The sequence below is a fragment of the Gavialis gangeticus genome, unplaced genomic scaffold, assembly GCF_001723915.1.
Source record: "Gavialis gangeticus isolate Ggan-Ray unplaced genomic scaffold, GavGan_comp1, whole genome shotgun sequence".
Classification (NCBI taxonomy): Eukaryota; Metazoa; Chordata; order Crocodylia; family Gavialidae; genus Gavialis; species Gavialis gangeticus.
In genome coordinates this window covers 14,726,789-14,733,979 of record NW_017729019.1, presented here as the reverse complement: position 1 = coordinate 14,733,979, position 7,191 = coordinate 14,726,789, and the positions used below count along the sequence as shown (strand labels likewise).

The 7,191-nt window shown below is 54.3% G+C and overlaps 1 protein-coding gene and 1 long non-coding RNA gene across 3 annotated transcripts in view; one reads left to right on the top strand and one right to left on the bottom strand.

Moving 5' to 3' along the window:
• The window catches only part of PACSIN1 (protein kinase C and casein kinase substrate in neurons 1), a 78,277-nt gene that overhangs the window by 26,794 nt on the left and 44,292 nt on the right, over positions 1 to 7,191 (top strand). The gene's annotated exons all lie outside the window — the stretch shown is intronic.
• The window catches only part of LOC109295355, a 19,156-nt gene continuing 17,409 nt past the window's right edge, over positions 5,445 to 7,191 (bottom strand). The window contains exon 4 of one of the 2 annotated variants that reach the window (XR_002096729.1): positions 5,445 to 6,708. This is a non-coding gene — a long non-coding RNA (uncharacterized LOC109295355). The remainder of the gene's footprint in view (positions 6,709 to 7,191) is intronic. The other variant, XR_002096728.1, reaches the window with a different exon arrangement.

Genomic DNA, 7,191 nt, shown 5'->3' with positions numbered 1-7,191 from the left:
GAAGATATTGAAGAGTACAGGTCCAAGGACCGAACCCTGTGGAATCCCACTACCCAAATCCTTCCAGGTCGATACCGACTCATCTACTACCACTTTCTGGGGGAGACCACTAAGCCAATTTGCCACCCACCAGACTGTGTAAACATCTATGTCACAGCATCTTAATTTATTTATAAGAATAGGATGAGATACCATATCGAAGGCCTTGCTAAAGTCCAAGAAAATGATATCCACCTCTACTCCTGCGTCTAACCATTTTGAGACCCTGCCATAAAATGAAACCAGATTGGTCAGGCATGTCCTGCGTGCTACGAACCCATGCTGGTTTCCCTGCTGCATTATTTTTCCCATTGGACTCCCACAAATATGATCCTTCATAATCTTTTCAAAGACCTTTCCAAGGATGGAGGTGAAACTGACTGGCCTATAATTACTCGGATCCTCCTTCTTCCCCTTCTTGAAAATAGGGACCACATTGGCCCTTTTCCAGGCCTCCGGTACCTGACCCAAGCACCATGAGCACTCAAACAGCCATGCCAGTGGTTCTGCTATGACACTGGCCAATTCCTTCAGTACCTTTGGATGCAGCTCCCAAGCCTACTGACTTGAACACATCGAGTCCATCCAAGTGACTGCGCCAAGTCAGTGTCGACACTTGGTTGGCTGGTGTCCCTTTGATGCCCATCTAAGAACCCATTAGGAGACTTATCTTGATCCCTGTTCAAGAACACCGAAGCATAAAATTCATTGAATAGCTTGGCCTTGTCCCCCCTGTCTGTCACTAATTGCTCCTTCTTGTTCAGTAGGGGTCCTATGCTGCCTTGCACCTTCCTTTTACTCCCTATATATCTAAAAAAAGACTTTGTCTTGTCTTTAATTTGTTTTGCCAGCCTCAGCTCTGTAGTTGCTTTGGGTTTTCTAACTGCTTCCCTGCAATTGCAGGCCAAGTAGGTATACTCCTCCTTGGTAGCTTCCCTTCCCTGGCCCAGCCCCTCCACGTCTCATCTCCGTCCTCAGTCCCCTTCTCCTTCACATGGTGTAAATCAGGAGCAACTCCACTGAGACCCTGTGGGGGCCACCGGTATGAATGAGAAGAGACAGTCCTTTTTTTTCCCCCCTCGGACCCAAGGCCTCTGCTCTGGGCGCGGGCCGATGCCTCCTACCCTCTGCCATCTCGGCGTTGCCAGCCCTCCCGGTTCAGCTGGAGGTCTCGGGACGTCTCAGGAGCCCGGCTCCCGGCATCCCGGGATGTCTTGGGAATCGCAGCTCCCATTTAAGAGCCCGCGAGCTCCTAGCCTCCCTCTGACTGCGGAGGAGGGCTCGGCAATGCGACCACCTCCTCTCCCAAAGCTGAGAAAACAGAGGGTGGCAGGTGTGGTGGGGGGTGAAACCCATGTATTTATTTTTGACTCTCACGATTTTTGAGTCCGTGTCTTTCCCGGAGCCTGAGTCACGCGTGGGGCTGCCCATCCTGCCCGGTGTCCCCGCAGCCCTCATCCCCCTGCCGTCTGCACGCGCGCCTCGGCTGCGAGCTGCCGAGAGAGCAGCCTTGCCTTGTTTTGATCCGCGAAGCGCCAGGCAGGTTTATGGCGAGTTCGTCAAGCTCTCGGAGATGCCCCGGGGGAAGTTGTTGGGTCTCCTCAGCCTGGGGGGAGGCGGGGGGGAGATGGACCTTGTCCGACGCTGCGCGGAAGCTGTGGGGCCAGGCCTGGCAGACGGTGCTTGTTGTTGTGGTTACCGGATTGAATTTGTAGCGGCGGTGCAGCGGATGTGTGCTCCCACAGCATCAGCATCGCTCCAGCGTGCATTTTGGACGCTTGGATCTCGATGGCTGTTTTCAGAGGTTGCTCCCGTCTTCTCCGTGCCTGACAAACCCTGCGGCTATGGGAGCAGTCACCTGGGTTAGGGACGTGCTGAACTCCGGTGGCGCGAATGGATCGTGGGTTTGCTGCGCCGTGTACGCGCGCGGATGGTGCTAATTTGCTTCGATCGTGTCACTGACTTGCTGCCCAGGCAGCATTGGTGCTTATTAATTAGCCTCCAGGACTGAATGGGCTACTGAGGTTGCCCCTTTTGAGGACTTGTGCGGGGAGCTTGTCCTGTTGGACCACACCGGGCTGCAGCCGGAGAGTTTGCTGCATGAAACTAGAGAAACCCCCAAAATCTAGCTGCCAAATTCCCAGAGGGGCAGAGGGGAGCCGTGATGCACTGGGGCTGCTGGATGATGACTCCCGGTAGCAGAAAGCCAGACCAGAAGCCCCTTCCCCAACACACACAGGCGTTTATGGAGCTGCCAATTCCTGGGCTGGTTATAACAGGCCTTCCCCTCAGCCCCTCCCCTAGCTGGACCCAGAGCCCTCCCTGGAGCCTCCGTCTTCGCTGAGCTCCCACGCATGTACTGTAGCAAGTCAGGCAGTTTTGGTTCACAGGGCCTTGCTCCAGCCCGGTCTGCGGATCAGCCGAGGGACCGAGTCCGATTTCAATGCAGCTATGCCGATTTACCCTGGTTTTGGGTCTGCCCCTATATTCACATTAACTGACATCTCTTCAGCTGAGCACCAGGCATCACCCATCCTCCCATTGGATCGGGATCAAATCCTGCTCACACTGAAGTCAATGGGAGTTCTGCCACGGACTCCAGGGGTAGCAGGATGGATCCGGGCGATGCTACCGCAAGCCTTTCCCAGCCTGCTCCAAAACAAAACCCACACGTTGGGTCCAGTCCAGACTCACCTCCTGCCGGGGTTTGGCTTAATTGATAATTAGAGAGGGGGAAAGAATTCCTCTGCATCCTTTCCCCTGGTTTGACGGCTCCTCTCGGGCTGCTCAGCTCGCACCCTAGGTCCTCAGTCTCAGAGATCCTCTTCTACCTACTTTATACCCAGGTGGAGGATAGGGCCACTTGCCTCGCTGAGCTGGCAGAACTACCTTAACCCTCTCCTGGAGGGATCAGGGCCTGCAACAAGGGGCAGAATGATTTGCTTTGTTATAAACTGCTTTACATTCTTACAACTGGGGTTCGGGCCTGATGATCCGTTTAGGTCCCTTCTGACCCCAAGCACTATGATACTAACCCCTTCACCAGCTGGATCCCAGGGGGCTTTGCCCACTAAAACCCTGACCCTATAGTTGTCTCTCTCAGGGGAGAGAGGGGGGCAGCTCAAGGTAGGACAGCTACAGGCTCAGCCTCAGATCACTTGGAAACAAAAAAATGTCCCTTCTGGGATGGGACCCAGCAGCTGCCTTACGGTGCACAACCATGCCAGGCTACTTTGACTCCCCGCAAAAACCACCGCCTGTCAGATTGAAACCAGAGGCAGAATGGAGATAATTCAACCTGGGAAGTGGCTGGGTCCAGGGCTAGCTCTGCTGCTTCACAATAGCCTGGAGACTTCAGTGACTGTGAACCATCAGGACTTCCCTGTGGATCTCCCCAACAGCAAGACACCCCCAGAGCACAGGATTCAGCACTCACCCAGAGCAAAGAGGCTCAAACGCACCCTCTGCCCCATCACAGCAATACGAGGAGCTGTGCTGGGCTCTTCAGGTTCAGAGGTAGAACATCACTTACTGAGCGACCACCACCAAACCCTGCAAGACCCAGAGCCTCCCTTGGGCATCTCCCCCTCCCAAATCCTGACCAGGCCCATCCTGCTTAGCTGGGAGCAGCCAGCAAGACAGCAGCCAAAGACGCCTGCTGAACTTCACACAACAGTGGTCCATTATCAGGGCCCAAATTATTCAGGGAGATCTGTTCCCCTAGACCAGGATCAGGACGTTAGATCTCCCAGGTCATCATCCATCCCCTGCCCCTGAGTCCAAGTCCCAAAGACGAACTGGGGGAGGCGGGAGCACGCAGGGCTAGTAGGTGCTTCTGGAGAGGGAAGCAGCCTCTTCTCTAACCTTCTGTTGCAGACGTAACCTTGCAGTAAGCTCCTTTCCATGGCAGGTACAGAGCTATCAGCTAGTGGCAGCTGCAAACACTTAAAGGAAAGGGGGAGGGAAGATAATCAGGTCCTCAGAAATGTAAGTAGGCCCTGCCGAAAGAAAGGGAAAGAAGAGACTTCCCTTGCCAGGTGCCGCAGGTTAGGACAGGGCTTCTTGCCACCACTTTTGCTGTTAGGCAAATGAGGGGAAAGGGCTCTCAGCAGAGCTGGGCAGTCTGGGGCCCAACAGCTGGGCCAGGCCCAGAGGTGGAGGAGAAAGTCTGGGACCTGCCCTCTATTCCCCAGCCATCGTCCTCCACTTCTTCTCACCCCCCAGAGCTGTCTTTTGTCCTCTCCTGCCTCCTCTCCCCATTGCCCTTCCCAATTAGCCACCCAGATTTCTATAGTAGGATCTCCCCAGTTTCAGCTTGAGCAAGTCACTACGCAGAGGGCTGCTGGCCAACATGACAGACCCATCAAAATGTGGCTCCCTTGGCTTCATGAGCTGGGCAGGGGGCTCTGGGGGAGACAGAAGCACTGGTGTAATCATTCATCCTACATGGTCTTCACGCTGGTCAGCTGGAAATAAGTTAGCGGTACATCATCTGTCCCTTAAAGGGCCCATCCCAAAGCCTTTTGGCTTCCCTGGGTCTTGGATTGTGCCTCCAGGCTGGGGAATCACCCCCCGACACAGGAAGGGAGGTGATACCTGTCCCAAGGAAGGCTCCTTGAGGGCTACGGTAGGGCAAACTCCAGTTATCTCCCAGTAGTTGGTGGAATAGCAAGCAAGGGGAGGTCCAACAGGAAGCCCAGGGGAGATGTGTGCAGCAAGCCACATGGATTGTGCCCGTGCTCACTCAGCGAGCCCAGCTGCTGCGAATGCTCGGCAGCCAGGCCTGGCATGAACCGGCACTCCCTCGAGCTGGCATGGATCCTGCCCCTGTGCCATGTTCAAGGTAGTCTTAGCCCCAGGCCTCTGCAACACCGGTCTCCTTCCCAGGCTGCGCCCAGTGGGGAATTGGACTCAGATGTTGCACAGGACTCTTCTTGGGCCTGCAGTGCTGGGTAAGAAATCCCAGGAGAGCAGGGAACACACAGCTGGAGGGGAGCCAGGGTGGTGGGGCATGACAGGGGAGTGAACTGAGGTTGTGGACCTCGGCCGGGTCAGCGAGCAGGCCTTTTAAAACCAGTTGGGGTGCCTGTTTGCTTTGATGGCTCAGATAGAGCTGCGTACAGCCAATCGACCAGTCTCTCGACTCGGTTTCTAGTCAGCTTTGCGTTCTGCCGGGATTATTTATAATACAATAGTGCAGCCCACAGCTCCGAGCCACCGGCAACTCTTCAGTTCATCACCTGCTGCTCATCTCAGAAAAGGTTCGTGGCTCCTTGTGCCCACATGGGGCAGATTTATCCCTCATTTCAGGGTAAAAGGCAACGTGTGAACTGCACTATTGCAGCACATGCAGCCCCATGCTGAACTCTCTGCGCTATAGGAACCATTTAGCACAATTACTGCCGCTAAGGCCCAGTGGGTAACATAGAGCCCCTGAACATCACTGTAATAGCACCTAGAGTCCAACACCGAGATCAGGGCCTCAGCCTGCTAGGCGCAGCACATACATACAAGAGAGATAGTCTTCGACTTGAATCTTCCAACCTCCCCGGAAAGAAAGGAAATACTGTCCCATTTTAAGACCTCAGTGTCTTGTCCTCAGGTTTGCACTTGCTTGGGACCTGGGAGCCAGAGCCAGTTTGAGAGGCTTGGTCTAAGTGACATCTCACCTACGTAGCTCCCATGTGTGCCGGAGGCACAGACTGAAGTCACATCAACCCAGTACCAGTCCAGCACCCCATCAAAGGGCCGCTTGCTCAACCCCTTGCGTGTGCAAGCCTAAAAGTAACAAACACCATCTGCATTCAAGTCAATCAGTGGAAACAATGCTGATTAACACTGCAGCTCGGAAAAAGTGCTACCGTATGACAAAGCCCAAACCAAGCCCTGAACTCAGTGGCAGAGGCCTGGCTGTTCATTAAGACAATTGTTCATTTCTAATTTCCAAAGCTATCTCCTTTTAATGATGACCCCGCTGCGATCTCCCAAGTAACCAAGAGGCAACAGCACGGAGCAAATTAACATTTCTTCCTGCCTTCATCTATTTACATAACAAACAAGGTGTCATCCCCTGTAGTCACATCTCAGGCAGCAGGGCCATCTCGGGTCCTGGAAAGGAGGGTTACATTTGGTAAAGCTTTTTTTTTTTTTTTAATTAAGTTTGACAAGGAAATCCTATTAACAGAGACTCCCTGTGATTTCTGCAGTGGTCTGTTTATGGGCCGTTATCCATTTCAGATATTAGATCGGTCAGTGCTGTAGAGTTTTGCACACGGTGGACCTTGGTCAGCAGTGACCGAGCTGGAACTCGAGCTGTGTGGAAGTTGTCTGGCTCAGCAGCTGTAATTTTTTTTTATTAGCCTTCTTCCTCTCTCCTTTTCTCAAAGTTGGTGCATGTTTCAGTTTATCATGACAGAGAGCAGAGCCTCAGCTGGAGGCCTGCAGTGTTCACTGTTGCGAGATTCAAGCAGGGGGTGGGTGGGCCTGGAGTGGCACTGGAAGGGTGGAAGGGGAACCCCGGGTCCCATGCCAGGGCTGGATTGCACAGGTTACGTGTAGGTGTCATTGCCCTCTCCTGGTTGCTCTGAGATGTTGAATGGCAGAGGTACGTGGGTCTCTGGAGCGGAGGGAGCGGGTGGCCCGTGTGTGGTGATGCACCGCAGGTGCCTGCTTTGACAGAAGAGCCATGTTAGTGGGCTGAGAGAAGTGACCTTGCCTCATATAATTGATCACAGGCTTAGAAACCTGAGAACCGCTCCCACCTGTCCTCCCCCTCTCCCCCCCTAGCCAGGGCTCAGACCTTGCTCCTGGTCTTTGTTCCCGTTTTCCATCCTGCTCTTCCCTGCTCTGCTGGCTCAGTGCATGTTGCTTTGGGAAGATGAGCCTGAGCTAAACCCCTGCACCCAGCAATCACTGGGGGGCCCAGAGCTGCCCAGGGCCGTGTGGCACTGGTGCCCATCCTGTTCTACTGCTGCTGCCAGCTCCTGTCTGCAGCCTGTGCCCAGCTTCCCTCCCACATTGCTCTGTAGAGCCTACAGGACAGGCAGAGGAGTATCGATCCCCAGCCCAGCTTGGAGGCCTGGTTCGTGTCCTGCTCCCAGCACCTGAGTAGCCCCCTAATCAGTGGAGCCAGCTGAGCCTCTTTCCAAGCCT